Raw genomic sequence first — 17192 nt, forward strand, 5'->3', positions numbered from 1 at the left:
GAATTGCTGCAATGTATATGTCCTTCCATCACTCTGAAACTTTGACTACTTCTGCTTTGTACACAATGACCTTATGAAAATATTTTGGTTTGGTTGTTGTCTTCATGACTAAGCTGTTAATGAGGAGGACAGGTAAAAAGGGTTGAGTTCCAAATCTAGGTCAGCTCCACATAGGATAGGGACAACAGGTGTACAGGAACAAGACAATCCATAGCATGGATCAGGTTATCAGAAGCTGGAGATGTCTGTGGCAATATTTGGAATCCTTTACAAATTAGACTTTGCCTAGGGCATGGAAAGCAGAAGGAGCCTTGAGCCAATGTTTCCTACACAGTAAGTGGAATAGTAGCCCTTGTTAACACCTGAGCTACTGAATCTGTTTTTCTAATATATGAATAAAATCATGACTGAAAATGATACCTCATCCTCATAGAAAACAAACAAGACAAAAACATTTTCCTCCAAGCACCTCGCCTCTAACATCAGACCTTGACCTCCTCAACTCCATTGATCTTCACTTCAATTCCACATTAATTAATCAACCATTCTTATGGTCATACCCCGACCTTAGTAATACCAGTGACTGCTTCATCTCTGCCTCTCGTTGCTGTCTATCAGAAATTCCACGTTCTGGAGGATGCAGAATGGGATCAAGAAAATCAAGAGGCACTGATCTACCAGTGCAGTCTCCCTGCTCTGGTCCACCATGTCACCTGCTTTTCTGTCACCAGGTTTGACTCTCTGTTCTCTATCATTCTTCTCCTATAGTGATATTACAAATTGAAATCCTGGCTCTCAACCAGGCTTCCAGATCATGTGCATCCATTGCAGCAATGGCACACACATTATGATCTCTAATTTCCATCGGCTCTCCGTGTTGCCCGGTCATCCATCCAGGTGTCTCTCTCATCAACTTTCTCCACAGCAGCTATTTAAAACCGGCTCCACTCTCCTCAAATTACCTAACCCACCACTTCAGTTCCCTCACTCTCAAGCATATGTCTTTGCCTCCTACTTGGTGAGGAAAATAGAAATCACGAAAAGGGAAGTGGCCCAACTCACTGCCACCACACACACAGATTCCCGCTGCAAGTGCACCCGTCCTTTCCTCCTCCCATCTGTCATGTGGAAGAGGTGTCTCCTCCTGCCCAGGCTCATCTCCTTGCCCTCGTGCTCTGCATCCTCCTGCCTTCCTCTCCACATCCTCTGGAAGCTGACTGCACCATTAGCCCCCCTCTTTCCGGTATTTTCACTGCCTCTTTCACCCTCCTTCCAGCTGTTGCCAATTAACATTTAAACATATCTGCTATCTCAGAACAGAAACAAACAATGGAAAACCACCAAGACCTCCTTTACCTCCCCTTCCAGCTAGCATCCTCACTCTCCAGCTAGCACTTTCCACCTAGCATCCTCACTCTCCTTCTCAGCCAAACTTTTCCAAGGGTGACCTCCACTTGCTGCCCCTACTTCCTCACTTCTTATTCAAGGTCATTCATAATCGCTTTGCTATGCGTCCAGGGGACACTTTTGGTTCTTGTCTTACATTACTTTTCAATAACACTTGTCCCATTGGTCATGCTCTTGTGCTTAAAATATTCTCTTCTCCTGGCTTTGTGAAAATAACACTTCCCTTATTGTTTGTTTGTATTTTCACCTCCTTAATATTTAATTTCTTCTTTCCAGGAACCCCTTTCTTAACCCATTATGATATGATTCAGGACATCATGGTATGTCCTTCAACCTCATTTTTTGTCTATACACCCTCCAAAGGAAATGTCATTCACTCTCATTATTCATTAACTACTGCTCTCAAATCTGTGTCTTTAAGGACATATATACATAGCAGACACACACACACACACTATATATGTATTATATATACATTATATATATTTTTTATATTATATATATAAAAATATATATATTTTTTCCATGTCTCTGCTTTGTTTTCCAAGATGTTCAAAGCCATTGTGTCCCAAATGAGCTCTCACTTCCCCCCACAGGCAGATTTCTTCTCTCCTCCTTAAATTCTGTTGTCCAAGCCAGACATTTAGACATCATCACTCTGCCCTCCTCCCCAGACATCACATCCAAAAAGTCACAAACTCCTGTTGTTTTTACTTGTCAATTGTCTCTTGAATCCACCCATTTCTCTTCATCTCCAGGGATATCATTTTAGTTGCAATCACCATTCTCTCTCCCTGAACGACTGCCTAACTCATCTCCCAGGGCTGTTCCCATCCATTCTTAAACCAGAGTAACTTCTGAAGGGCTAGTGGGACCCACTGATTCTCCAACTCAAAATATTTTAATGGCTCCCCAGTGTCAAATTTTAATTCCCCAGAAAGGTTCACAGAGGTCTTCATCAGGCTCCAGTTGATATTTTGATATTGTCCCCTTCTGTTCATCTTTAGCTTCTATTCTTTTTTCTGTGACTATATATTACTTGTGCTACTTTAAAAGTTCTAGCAAGTGGTTTGGCCAGAAGGAGATGCAGAGGAGATAAGGAGTCATCAAAGAGGAAGGGGAGGACCAGGAGGCCATTAAATCATAGAAACCAGTGAAGGGCGACACTTTAAGGAAACGGGGATGTCAATATTATACTATGCCTCAGGGAGGTTAAATTCCTCGAAAGATGAAAAGAGTCCCTTGGATTCTGACATTTGAAAATCCTAGGGATCATTGATAGGGAAGTCTCTGAAGTTTCTAAGGCAAAAGTCAGAAGACAGTGAGCTGAAGAGCTAGGAGCAGCTGGGGCAAGGAGGCTCTTGAGAGAATGCTACTTCCCTGATATGATGATTTCCGCAGTGGATGTGATCAATTGATAGGGAGTTAGGAGATGAGCAAGTAGGTAAAGGAAGATTAAGACTAAATATGCAGAAGTGAGAGGGAATAGTCAGTGTCAGGACTTCCAGCTTCTGGAGAAGTCAAAATGAGATCACCATTACGGAGGATGGGAAAAGCCGCGAGAATGAATACACAAAAACCAGAAGTAAGATGATTAGACTGAAGGTAACTACAGGTAAGTTAGTAGGTGTGCAACAGGAAGTTGAGGTATTTTTGGCTTTTACTTCATTTTTTTAAATATCAAAGGCAAGTCCATCTGAGTAATATCCCTACTTAATGCAGACATACGGTTACGTTCATAATTTAACATGGAAATATTTTTAAAGCAATAAAAGATATGCACGATTTATTAGAAAACAATTACCTTAATTATATAAAGAAGCTTTCCATGAAATAATTTTGTTTTGGTTTATAACTTTACTCTAGGAAATGCTAAGAATTTTTGTAATCTGATGCAAAACTGTCAAATCTTACCAAGTAAGAAAAATTCAAAATTGTTTAATATAAGAAAAAAGCCAAACCGAGAATTATCTAAATTATACCCATATTAAAAATGAATAATTAGTTCCACAGTATTCCTTAACATTAGAAAAAGTATAAGTTCTTAATGTTATGTTTGCCTTTATATTTATCTGTCTTCCAAAATGGGCACATTATTAGAAGAAATTCGAAACCAAAGACAAGCCAGTATTTAAAATACATGATTGGATATAGAATTCATCCCTCCTGTGGATAAAATTAGAATAGATATTATCCAGAAGAGATGAAGCCAAAGAATTAAAAAGAAAAAAAAGAAGAAACAAATTCCTTTTGTTAAGCCATTTTCCTAATTTTATTTGGATTTTGGTTCAGCTTTCAAAAGCAGATTAATATAGAAAAAATAAAGTACAAGGCTGGAAAGAAGAGCACAATTTTTCTTCTTTGATGTCAAATAGCTTTCCCTGCTCCTACTAAATCGGAACTAAACTCATAAAGATGAAAATAAATGACTAATTTCTTGGGAAACAACCTTAAGTGAAAGATTCTTTTGGTCCAATAATTGCTTTTTTCAAACTCCCGTTGACTTAACCTCATTCTCAAGGCCTCCTTGGCCTTTCCTTCCATTCACCCTGTTGATATCAAATGTATCTTAAGAGTCTGTCTTGTCATTTGCTACCAATTTGAGGAATGTTTTCCTTGTCTCACATAGTTTTTTGGAAGGCGTATGTCAAATGTGGTTGTTATTTCTTTTTTATAACTTATTTCTAACAGGACTTGTCTAAGACCTTTAAAAATGAAACCTAAAAAATATTATCGTAAAATTTCACAAAGCAATGTTTCCACCCACTCTGAAAAAGTCCCCTAATAATCCCTTAACATTTTAATAAGCAACTAGATATTAATTTTAGTCTTTTTGCTAAAATGATATAAAATGATGCTTTTCAATTTCATCTATATAAGAACTTCACATTTCAGTGAAAGAAACTGAATGAGTTTTAGAACAGAATAATACTTCTTCCTCTCTGGCAAAGACTGTGTTCATTTCAGAACCCATCTTACATGATTTTTGCCAACTTAGGTTTTCAGAGCTTCAGGACTGGCCCTAAGCAAGGTATTCAGGCAGTAATTTAAAAAAAAACGTAAGCAGTGGAACCCATTTCTTTGTTCCCCCAGACAAAACTTAATTCTTCTATGAAATCCGCATATATGTGAACATACATATGTAAGATAAAATGGAACATCTGAACAGAAAGTAGGGTACAGGGTCGTGGAACTTTGCTGTTCCTTCTTGTTCCCCATAGAGATCCTTGAAGTACCTTCTCCAACTCCATGATACTCTAAAAACAGTTCATCTTCATAAGAGGAGTGGGGCCTAATCCTTGGTCTCCTCACCTCCTGGTTTCCTGAAACATCTTTCTCACCACATAACACCTCCCCTTGCTGCTCACTCCTACCTGATGATGGTAGCCTCCTCATGTTCCATTCATTCCACACGGATCTGCTCAATCTGCACTTACTCTTCTAAAAATTGCCCCAAACCACTGCACCATAGTCCTTAAAGCTCTCATTCTCTCATTCTGAGAGTCTCAACTCGATATTTGGAAGAGCACAGTTTAAACACATTCCTACCGAGTTTTAAGTGGCTGATAGATAGCCTTGCTTAATCTTCCCAGATTTAAAATGTATGTTTACAAATTTTAGAGAAGATAGTTTTTCAGCCAAATCTTTAATTTATGAAATTTCAAATTATGTGGCAATATCATATGTGCATTTCAGGCAGCCCAGTGAAATAGTTCTATTTAGGAAGGTCTTTCAGGGCCCCCTAAAATGATACATGAAGAGCATAGTTTTTATGTTATACTGACTCGTCTGAATATTCTCCCTGGAGAATTGGAGTGGATTGCATCTCTAAGCCTTTTCCAGGACCAACCCAGAGTTCCTGATGGAGATTTAATAAAGTCATTCCTTCAATATTGATCTTATTTTAATATCAATTTGGATCTGGGGCACTGAAATGGCTTATTCATGCCAATACTTATTTTGTGTTAATATAGCTGTCTTCAATGCACAGCTGGCAAGATTCTTTAAGTAATTTTCTCTAGTATATCTTTTGGATAACTTGGGCAGGTGGAAAGGTCATTTTTCCTTTGTTCTATCAGGTAAAGATGTTGCTGATCAGCTGTGATGTGATGTTAAAGGCACCATGAGAAAAACAGTCTAGCCTGGAGGAGTGGATAGGGGAGGGAAGAGGCATGAGGACGGATCTGGAGGCCTGTGGCCCAGGGGACAGTGCTCCCAGAAGTCCATCTGCCTTGTGCTTGGATGCATCCTTACCTCTGTAGAGAATGCTACCTCGGCCTGCAACACTGATAGACTCTGGTTTATCAGAACAATTCCTTGTTCTTTTTTGATACTAATTCAAATGTTCTATGAATTGGAGATAACATTTATAAAATATTAAATCTGTACATTTTTTCATCATCACCGAAAATGACATTCCCCTGCCCAAATCTACCATTATAGACCCAGGAAAGGCCGAGGGGCTAGAGAACCTTCAAGAAGGAAGAGGATAACAGGAACAACACTTCCACAGCGAGTGCTTACCATGTATCAGGCACTACTCCAAGTGCCTTATAAGATACTGATTCATTTGAAGTTCTTACAATGTTTTCAAATTTGAAACATTTTTTTTAACTTTTTTTAACTTTTTTTTTAATTTGAAGTTTGAAGTTCTCAGCAAACCTAGCTAAATTTTATTATTAATGTTCCAATGTATAGACGAGGAAACCACGGCATAGAAAGATTAAGCAACTTGCCCAAAGTTGCAGATCTTGGCAAAGTCAGGATTTGAACTCAAGCCCTGGATTCCATGCCCTTATCTGCCATGCAGATGGCCTCCCTTGGCGTAAGTGACCACACAGAGGCAGCTGGCCTGGCCTCGTTCTTGGATACCTGGTGTTGGCATTTTCTGAGGCATAGCTGGTCCTCTCTGGCCCTTTGGCCATCATGCTCATACTCTGTAGTCCCAGCTGTGTGCCTATATGTTTGCAGTTGTTCCACTCAATGGAGCCTGTTTGTTCCTGCAAACCCTCCCTGTGGGTCCATGGGTATATGTGGCTCCCCTCTCCCCTGCCATATGCAGTCTGTGAGGGCACCAGGACCTACCTGAGGGTCACCCTTCTAGGTGCCTGCCTTGACCCACAGTGCATCATTGCCCCTGCACCATATTGGACTCACAGTCAAGCACATTCAGGGCTTCCCCTGAAGGCTGGACCACATACTTTCATCTTTGTATCTTCAGGGACTAACACAGAGATAACTCAATAAACAGTATTTTGAAGTTCAGATGCTTGGCGTATTTCAGCTGCAGCAACAAATGAGGCTGAGAAGATTTAAAAACCACTCCTTGGAACCTTTCACTGATTTAAACTCAGAATCCTTAAAAAATATCCTTGAATAATTCTCTGGTACACGATGAAACTTATTAGTCACTCTTTTGCTTGGACACAATGTCTCTGGGTCTCTCTGGTTTGATGTTTCTCACACCTTACTTGTACACAGACTTGATTTTATCACACATGCTCTCTTTCAAATATCTTTAGCTTCTTCAATAAGATTATTCCTAGTGCTGACCCTAGAAGCATACTGTCGAGGAATATGTCACATGCTGCTAGCTGACTACTTTCTCTCTTGTCCCTTGTATCGCAGCCAGGTTCTCTAATTATCCACAAGCTCAACTTTCCCCCCACCCATGTTGTTCACACACACACAGACACACACACACACACACACATTTCTTTTCAATTACTTTGGTATAGAACTTTGTCAAAAACATCCCGGAAATCTACATAATGATCTGGCGGGCTCCTTTTGGTGTTACCGGTTAGCACATTTCATGAATTACCAGAGCACACGTGACCAGGAATGCTATTTTTCTCCTTAAATGTTATTGCTCAACACATATGGCAAGAGGACTTAATGTTGCATTTCAGCAGGATACACTCACAATGGGTATCCTATTTATCATGGTCCCATGGTATACTAAAGCTCTCGTGGGTTAGAACTAAACATCTCTTTTTCAGCATATCATTTTACTGTGACGTAAGCAGCTACTGAGAAAATTATTCTACTTATCATGAAAAGAATAAGTAATAGGAATAATTTTTTTCAAATTATTTTAGTAAAGTCAAAGGGTATAAGAGGAAAGTATCAGTGCAATATGGCTTTTCCAACTTGGCAGGGGCAGGTGGAATCTGTGATGAAATTGTTACCTTAACAGATTGGCTTTTTCCCTTGCCTGGCCTTTTTGAAGTTTTTCATACACCACAAAATACATAGTAAAGGGTAGTTCAATTTACTCTGAACCCCAGCTATATGGCCATGACATATTTGGAGGTGACTCCGGGGTGCATTCTCAAATACGGTGCATGCTTTCTAAATTTACAGTCTGATTTATTGCTGCCAGTTATGACTGCCAAATGCTTCTGACAGTGTGGCCAGTTTGTGGTGTCCCTAAAAATCATCAGCAATTTGAAAACATTAGCACCCGGCAATAGTCATACTTCGCAATGATTGCCTGTATTTATCACCTTACTTTTCCAGGGTACAAACTGAAAAAAAAAAATCAAGGAGGAAAATTAAACTTCTCTAGCAGCAGGGAAAATACAGCATTGGAAATAAAATGCATTGTAGGAACTCAGCCCCTCCCTGCATTCTTTAAAAATTAAAATAAACAATTTAAACTCTGTGGCTTATGTGGCTACATAGAAGAAAAATATTGTAAGTATGTATCTCTCCTCAAATACTTTTTATTTTGTCTTCACATTTGAAGAGTATTTTGATATTAAGATATTATGGTTATGTGTGGGACAAAAAATTGGGGAAAATAGTTCACTGCTTCATTCAACAAATATCTACTATGTTCTGCTCCGTGGCAGGCACTGAACTAGTTCCTGGAAATGCAGGAGTAGACAAGAAAGGCTTGACTTCCATAGGGGTCTTGCAGTTTACTGAGATGCACAATTATGTTGTTACAATTGGGAAGAAGAGACATACAAGTCCTGGGCGACTACAGACAGCAAGGTAAAGGTAGACCTCCCTGAAGAATAAGAGCGAATCTGAAACCTGAAAGATGGTTATGAACAAAGCACTGTGTAACATGGGGGTTGGGAGAACATTCCAAGCTGAGAAAGGACAGTGGTGAAGGTTCCACATGGCGCCACCTTACAGGGATTTGCAGTGTGTGCAGCATCAAGGTGCTGGCCAGAAGGTGAGTGACATCCAGGCCCTGCTCTGCTCTCCAGCTTGGACATCCTGGCATGTCACTGACAACCCGCCAAAGGACACAAAAGTAGCAGATCATTGCCAAGACAAGTCCTATGAATGCATTGATTTGAGCCCAGGATAAACTGTTTTAACCTAAAAACTCTAAAATCTAGTGATTGAAATAATCTAGGAGGTTGTTTTCCCTGGCGTAACATTATACGTGCATGTGGTCTAGGGCTGGTAGCATCGCTCTGCCACTTTCATTGTGTTGGCCAATCTCAATGAGTCCAAAGCTGCTCCAAAGGCGCTATCCCTTGGCCTTCTGGAATAGAGATAGAACCCGTGACGCCACAGGCATCCCTTACATAGGGCAAGAAACACAAACAGCATGCATCACTTCTCACTTCCCACTGGTGATAACCTCATCATCACACGGCCACACCAAGACTCAAGGGAAGCTGAGAAGCATCTTCTCTGGCTGGCTGCCATGTGCTATCATCAAAGAGGGGAGGATGAAGGTTGGTGGACATCCAGGGGACTGTGCTACGAGGAAGGATGGTGGGGGCAAGGAGTGAGATAACGATGGAGAGGCAGGCAGGGGGCAGATCATGAAAGGGCTTGTTTAAAGCAAAGGGAAGCCATGCTAATGTTTTCAAAAGAGCAGTGACAGATTTATGGGTATATGCTTGCAGAAAAGGCTATTACAGAGAAGGCTTGATTAGGGTAGATACAAGCTGAGGTTTCTTAGTGATTCTCTCATTTAATTCACAGATGTCCTTGTTTACCAACAGCCCAAATTCTGCATGCAGAAGACACCTATCTAAGTCGTAGAGTCTCCAAAGAAATTGCCTGAAAGCTCCGATTTGAATGGAAAGTTTTTCTGTAGTTGTGGATGGAAACCTGAGCCATCCTATATTGTGCAGCTTTACACTGTCAGTGACCTTGTGATGTGGCTCTGAGTTTTCACAAGGTCACCCAGGCCTGACAGAACACACAACCTAAGGCACAAGGGTTGCTGTACCAGCACATCTGTACTTGACATCGCGTGTCCCTGCGTCCTGGCCGAGCCACAGAGAACAAAACCACGCTCAAGGCCGGCACAGTCCCACCAGCAGGCCCTTGGAGGAGCGTCAGATCATGCCACGGACACAGGACCCATCTACATGGCTTCTTGGCCCTGAGGAGATGGGCTGCTGAAGCCAGCACCTCCAATTCTGTCTATAGTGGAAGACAGAGAGGCCGAGGACTGAATACCTGCTGTCTGAGTTGGTTCAATGTACACGAACGGGACGTTAATCCAGGCAGGTGAGATGTGAGAAGGAGCAACTTAGAAAGTCACCCATCTCACACCTGTAGCCTGAACTTGACAATTCTACTCCTATAACAACAACAACAGCTGCAGCAACATTCAGATGCCCCCACTGTGAGGTAGGTGTGTTCTCTCTCTCTGTACAGTTGATCTCTGAACAATGTGAGGGTTAGGGCACCACGTCCTCATACAGTCAAAAACCCACATATCACTTTTGACTGCCCCCAATCTTAATGACTAATAGCCTACTGTTGCTCAGAAGCCTTAACAATAACATAAACAGTCGATTAACACCCAGTTTGTATATCATGTATATTATACTGTATTCTTAAAATAAGAGAAGTTCAACAGAGAATAAAATGTTATGCAGAAAGTCATAAGGAAGAAACAGCCTGTCCAACATGGCGAAACCCTGTCTCTACTAAAAATACAAAAATTAGCTGGGCATGGTGGCGGGCACCGGTAATCCCAGCTACCTCGGGAGGCTGAGGCAGGAGAATCACTTGAACCCGGGAGGCAGGGGTGGCAGTGAGCTGAGATTGCACCACTGCACTCCAGCCTGGGTGACAAGAGTGAAAATCCCATCAAAAAAAAAAAAAGGAAAAGAAAATCATAAGGAAGAGAAAATACATTTACTATACACTAAGTGGAAGTGGATCATCATAAAGGTCTTCATCCTCGTCATCTTCCCATTGAGTAGCCTGAAGAGGAGGAGGAGGAAGAGGGGTTGGTCTTGCTGTCTCAGTGGTGGCAGAGTCAGAAGGAAAAATCTGCATAAAATTGGATCCATGCACTTCAAACTCATGCTGTTCAAGGGTCAACTGTATATATATTCAGTACATATACACAGTTGAATACATATGCATGTATATGTGTGTGTATACAGAAAGGTATTTCATCTTTCCTAGAACTCTTTGAGGAAAATATTATCATCCTTATAGAACAGATAAGGACACAGAGCCCAGTGGTGCTGGGTGACTTGGCAGCAGAACTCAGGGCCAGAATCCAAACCCAGATCTGCTAACACCAAACACACACTCGTTTCCCTGCATCCGGTCTTTTTTACGTCATTAAATAAAAAAGATTTATCAGTTTTCTAAACTTGATCAATGAGAGAGTTTGGGGACAACTTCCTAAATTATACTAATATGTAAACATATCTATACCATCTAAAATGATTTTTGGCAAAACTCATCTAAATTTGCAAACAAGTCACTGCTATATCCTATAAAAAGTACATTAGAAACCTCTGATGTTCCAATTCTTGAAAAATGGCCTGTGGCAGCTTTAGGGCCTATGAGCTGCAGGGTTCTTACCTTTATGGTTCACTCTCAAATCATTAGTTTTATGGTAGGACATAATTTCTTTAGGATTTCAAGGAATATGAAAAATACACTTAAGCCATATTAGTGGTTTTGACTTAATTAATCATAATAATTACTATCAATTGATTGATTAATAATGTTGGTTAATCAATTGTTAATTTAATTGAATAATTATCAGAGCAAAAACTTGAAATGGTGTTGAAACACAGAGGACTGATTTCATAAACATCAAACCTAAAGAGTATAGCTCAGTAGTTCACGACTAAGCCTCAAAGATATAAATCAAGATTTTCCCTGGCTTTGCAGGGAATGTCACTTAAGTCAGGCTCTTGAGTTGCCTTTCCAGATCCTAAACTGCCCACTGTGAGGATTTCTGGGACTCGTAGGAGTGTAACTGAAGACAAATTTTGATGCAAGAAAGGTCATATTCATCCTGAGGGAAAATTTGTTGTCCACACAATTCCACTGTAAAAGACACCAGCATCTCTGCTGCCTCTCTGGGTCACAGCGAGGATGCTCCCATCCCTGTCTGTGCTGGCCTGTGACCACATGGTCCCATGCTGGTCACTCACAGTGAGACCTATCGTGGGGGCCATCCTGGCCACACATCTTAGATGAGTGTTTCTACACTTCTTTGATAAAGACAGTTAATTCCCAAGGAGGTTTTTGTTTTTACTTCTCTGCATGCAAAATGGAGTGAATGAAAATATCAGGTTGACATTCTGGCAAGTCGTTTCCTAGGCAAGTGATCGTCTAAGAAAAAATACCTTAGAAATTTATTTTCACAGAAATTTGATCAGGTTTCCACAATCAGAAGATCATGGGTCTAGAGAAAATATCGGCATTTTCAGTCATTAGTGTGTATATTTTATGTTCTTATAATAAGCAGAGGTATAAATACAGACTAAGGCATCAAACTGAACGATGGTTTTCACTGCTGTAAATGGAACATTAGGGTGCTTTTCTAATTCCCTCTCTCTGCCAGGATTCAAAATTTAAACATGGGTCATAAAGAATGATAAAATAAACTTTACAAATATTTCTCTTACTTTTGCTCATGGGTAAACAAAGATGTAGACAATCAAGTGCTTTTTCCCACAAGTGTATGGTAAACGAACACAGCATCCGCAAGCCCTGACTTGTCAACCATAAGGATAAGCCATTGTGCTCCATCACTCCTGAAGACAATAGTTGTTCTGACTGAAATCTGCATAAGATGTAATTAATTTGATTTTTAATGTAACTTTTTTTTAGCTCCTGTATTTTTATTTCCGAAGACTTTCAAAGAGGGACATCTTACCCCACGGCGATGGATTGGGAAACACAGAGAACAAAGATCCTAAGAATCTAAGATTTTTGTATTTTTTTAAATAACAAAAATGGATTAATCCTGAAGAAACTGAAAAAAAAGGAGTCTTAGAAGGGAATATTAATGCATGCATATTTTTGGTACATTAAAAACTCCAACGTACTAATTCAAGCACTGTTTACTTTTTGTATTTAACAGGATTGCTATTTTCAAGGGAAAAACAAGATATTTTCTGAGTGCCAAAAACTACTTACTCATGAAGTCTGAAATACCATTATTAGTAGTAGTAATTCTTACATTTAGCATCTGTGAATAACTTCTTATACGAGAACACTATTTTGGGTCAGCTGAAGGCTAAAAATAATGAGTTGGCTTTCTGCCTTTGTGTAGTGAGTCAAATAGCTGCCAATTAATATAATGGATTTTTTTTGTTCCTGTGATAAATTTCAGAAAATGAGAACAAATAGTTGTTGGTGTTTCATAATTTCCAATGGAAAGAATATATTTCTCACAAGTTTAAAGATTGACTGCACTCTTAAGTAACCAAACAATTACAAGAAGCTGCCGGTGTATTTCTGTGGTTTAGCAAAAGGGCCAAGTCGGAAGGAAAAGACATTCCCAGCATTTTCTAAAGCTAGATAAATACAGAAACGAAATATAGATGAAAGATGGAACTGCTCTCTATAGCATCTGCCAGATTCCTCGACTTTTTGGCACACTGATTGAATTTGGCAAAGGTACCCAGTAGCAATCTTTTCCATTAAAAGGAGCAGCATATACTTTATTTTACCATACTGTTTGTGTATTTTTGACCCTCCAAAACTCTCTTTTTTAGAAGGCAATTATTTCTACAGAGTTGGCTGCAATTACATTTATTTGAAACGGATCATTTATCAACAAAAAAAGCTGCGGGGCATAGCTACTGTTGAACAGATCCAACGGACCTACAGGTCGTCAGGAAAGTGTCTTTCTTTGAAACCAAAAGATGCTTTAACATGTGCCAGCATCATCTTTTGCCAATCTAACGCTTTTGATATCCAAACCTATTTAAATTTGGAGGAATCCTGGACTGTTCAATTTAGGCAAGATAAGCTACCCAGCTCTGTCGTTTTCTTCTATTTGTGATCAGAAAAACTGTAACGTAGTCCAACATTCCTAATTTTGGTAACATGATGATGTTAAGAAAAGGAATAACTCTCCCGTCCAAAATCAAATTTTTGTGGAATCCAATACTTCTTAACCCTGAATTTTTTTCTGAGCTGGCAGTGATTCTATAGTAAACTTCTGAGGATATATAAGTAACAATCTCTAAAAATATGACACGCGGCAGCAAGTATGAAGGCAATGGTTTCTGGCCTCACTCAACTCAGGAAAGAGAGGCTCACACCTGATAAGCTTTTTACATAACTCAGAGGGAAATGACTTTTTGTTTTCAGATTTTATTGGTTTCTTCTAAACCAAACAAAAGCAAAAGATGAGGGGTGTTCACCTGTTGCTATGAAGTTTTTGAGTGCAACATTATGGTCAGATATTTGGTTTTTAAACAGCCCCAAATTGAGGCATACTGTATAGCTGACAGTGACTTGGAAATACTATTGTTACTAATGTTATTTGCCATCTAGTGCACTCTTTCTTAATCATTAAGTAGCAGCTAATTTAAAGCAGTGGAAGAGTATTAGCTTCATGTGAGCGCCAGAAAAACGCTGTGGTTTCAACATAAAGTTAGGAGCCAACAGCGACAGATATAAAATATGAAGATGTATAATTTGCCAAGTTTAAAATCCCCAAACCAACATGGGAATGCTTCACAGGTTTATATGTGCGTAAAGTGAAGACTGTTTTGCACAGACTTAAAATGGTGAAGGAGTGTATCTTTTCTTAAACTTAGGTTGACAGTATAATAGTACACCTCCTATAATCACAAAGTATTTGACAAAAAAGAGCCAACTGTTATTCTGTTTAAATTTCAGGATGCTAAATCCATACCAGCAGTTGGCAGTAGCTGAGTCTGGAATATTTTCGAAAAAATTATAAATAATTACCTTTCACATTTACAATTTACATCGATTTAACTCACAAAGCTTGCCTTATGAAAGAGTTCTTTAATAAAAATAAAACAACAATAATAAATAAAACTAGCCAAAGCTGTCAGCAAGAATTTGTCATTTTCATAACTGAGGTAGAATATCCTACAAGTTAAATATTGGGTAAAATGCCCTCTGCACATTCTTTTCTATTTTTATTGATCTATTTGTACATATTTATGTACATCTTTAAAACAACTGCAATAACAACCTCATAATAAAAGCATATATTTGACTCTAAAACAGCCTAAATAACAGTGTGACAAAAGACAGTGAATATCAACTGACCTAAGGATTTCTCATGTCAGTTGGTTCAGAAATTTAAATTCTGATTTGTCACATTCGTGCACATCTTTTGGAGTGCCTTCCCAGCATATCATGAACGCCCTTGACTGCCTTTGTGTTCCACCTCCAATGGCAAGTCTTGGAAGCCATCTTGTAAAGTATCACATGTTTCATTGTCCACCACTGATTGGACAAGGGGTGGGTACTTTTCCTAAAATGGGCCAATCAGCTTCTCTTGTCTGAGATTTTTGAACTGAAAATGGGGGTGGAGAAAATACGTGGCCTCCTTGGGTGGCTGGATACCTAGATCCAGGAGAAGCAGTAAAGAAAACAGTGGCAAAGAGAGGAAGCCAACTGGCATAGAAAGAATAAAAGGAAACAAATAAGAAAAGTGGAGAGATGACAGATGGAAGAAAGATGCTAAAGGCTTTGGAGCTCAGCGCCTTCTTAGGGCTCTGCTGCTTTCTTGCCCATGGGAATTCTCTTTGGTGCATAAGTTTGAGTTACATTGCTCAAATATGAGTTATGAAGTAATTTATTGATTTATAGCTGATCCTGCATTGCATCTGTAGGACTTTGGATGCATCACTTAGACTATCGAGCTAAAGCTTCCCAATCTTCAAAATGGGAGAGTAATGCCTGCACCACGGGGGTACAGTAAAGATTAAATGAAATAAGGAATAAAGCACATAGGCCACCAGTGAATGCTCAGTAATTGATTATTATTCTTTTTAAAATAGATCAACCTGAAATACACATTTTGTAACATATATATGAGCTATTTATAGTGACTATTTGCTAGTGTAATTATTAAGCCTAATATTCTAATATTGGATAATTATTCACTTAATGGATACTCCAAGTTATCTAATGAAATTTAAAATAAAAATGGGCTTGCTAGCAACTGTTGTTACTATGATTATTTCCCTCTTCGTGGTAGAAAAAAGGTTTGTGAATGGATTCTTAATTCTTCCTGTTCCCTTAATCTCCCACACAATCTGTAACTAAGCCTTGTCTAGGCCACCATGTCTCATGCGCTTACAGTTCACCAGCCTCGTAGACAGATCAGCTTCCAGTTTTTCTTTTCTTTCCTTTCTTTTTTCTTATTTATTTATTTTTTTCGGAGTCTTGCTCTGTCACCCAGGCTGGAGTGCAGTGGTGCGATCTCAGCTCACTGCAACCTCCACCTCCCAGGTTCAAGCAATTCTCCTGCTTCGGCCTCCTGAGTAGCTGGGATTACAGGTGCCCACCACCATGCCCGGCTAATTTTTGTATTTTTAGTAAAGACAGGGTTTCACCATGTTGGCCAGGCTGGTCTTGAAATCCTGACCTCAGGTGATCTGCCTGCCTCGGCCTCCCAAACTGCTGAGATTACAGGCATGAGCCACCACCCCTGGCGGGTCTGCTTCCAGTCTTTCTGATCCTGTCCCTACACACCTCCAAGAGTGATCTTCTTTTTTTGTTTGTTTTTTGTTTAGAGAAAGGATCTTGCTCTGTCATTCAGGCTGCAGTATGGCGATGCATTCACAGCTCGCTGCAGCCTCGACATCCCAGGCTAAAGTGATCCTCCCACTGAGTCTCCTGAGTAGCTGGGACTACAGGTATGCACCACCATGCCCAGCTTATTTATTTTTATTTTTTGTGGAGATAGGGTCTCCCTGTTGCCCAGGCTAGTCCTCAGAAATTCTAGGCACATTCCTACCCTATGGCCGCTGAACAAACCCTTTCCCTCTGGCTGCAAATTCTTCTCCTCACTTCATTCTCCTTAGTTAAGATGCATCTCTTCAAAGATGCCTTCTCTGACTTCCCTGTATAAGATGAGTTGTCCCTTCATTAGTCTTCATTTGACCCCCCTTGTTTCCTTTACAGCATTCAGCACACTTGGTAATTATTTTGTCCATTTACATGTTTTTGACCCGTCTCTTCTTAAATGGTTGAGAGGGTTATGCGAGCCTTGGGCTTGGTCTCTCCTCCTGAATTCTGGGGATGGTGAATAGAAGGACAGGTCCTGCCCATGTGGAGAATCTCTGCACTGTATCTTTATTTCATTTCTTTGAAAAAAGGGTGCCCTTGTGAAGAATGTCATTTTCTGGATAGACACTAAGCATACATGATCATTCTTGACCAAACTTTTCAAGAGATTGTGCCTCCAATTAGCAATACATATTTTCCTCTGATTACAATAAATTAACAAGCAATATATGGGAATGGAGTGGATAACTATTTTTCACAAATAGTTATCAATCTTTTACCATTTGAAAGATTAATTTGTTAAACAGAAAATTCAA

General features: G+C 39.7%; 1 protein-coding gene and 1 long non-coding RNA gene across 3 annotated transcripts in view; one reads left to right on the forward strand and one right to left on the reverse strand.

Annotated features, from left to right (window-relative positions):
* The window catches only part of LOC129006237 (outer dynein arm-docking complex subunit 2), a 196046-nt gene that overhangs the window by 13033 nt on the left and 165821 nt on the right, over positions 1-17192 (reverse strand). The window lies entirely within an intron of this gene.
* Positions 8269-15682, forward strand: LOC134740141 (uncharacterized). Its single transcript, XR_010127401.1, has 3 exons — positions 8269-8409; positions 9364-10020; positions 12481-15682. It is a non-coding gene; the product is annotated as an uncharacterized LOC134740141 (long non-coding RNA).

The sequence above is a fragment of the Pongo pygmaeus genome, chromosome 8 (genome assembly GCF_028885625.2).
Source record: "Pongo pygmaeus isolate AG05252 chromosome 8, NHGRI_mPonPyg2-v2.0_pri, whole genome shotgun sequence".
Lineage (NCBI taxonomy): Eukaryota > Metazoa > Chordata > Mammalia > Primates > Hominidae > Pongo > Pongo pygmaeus.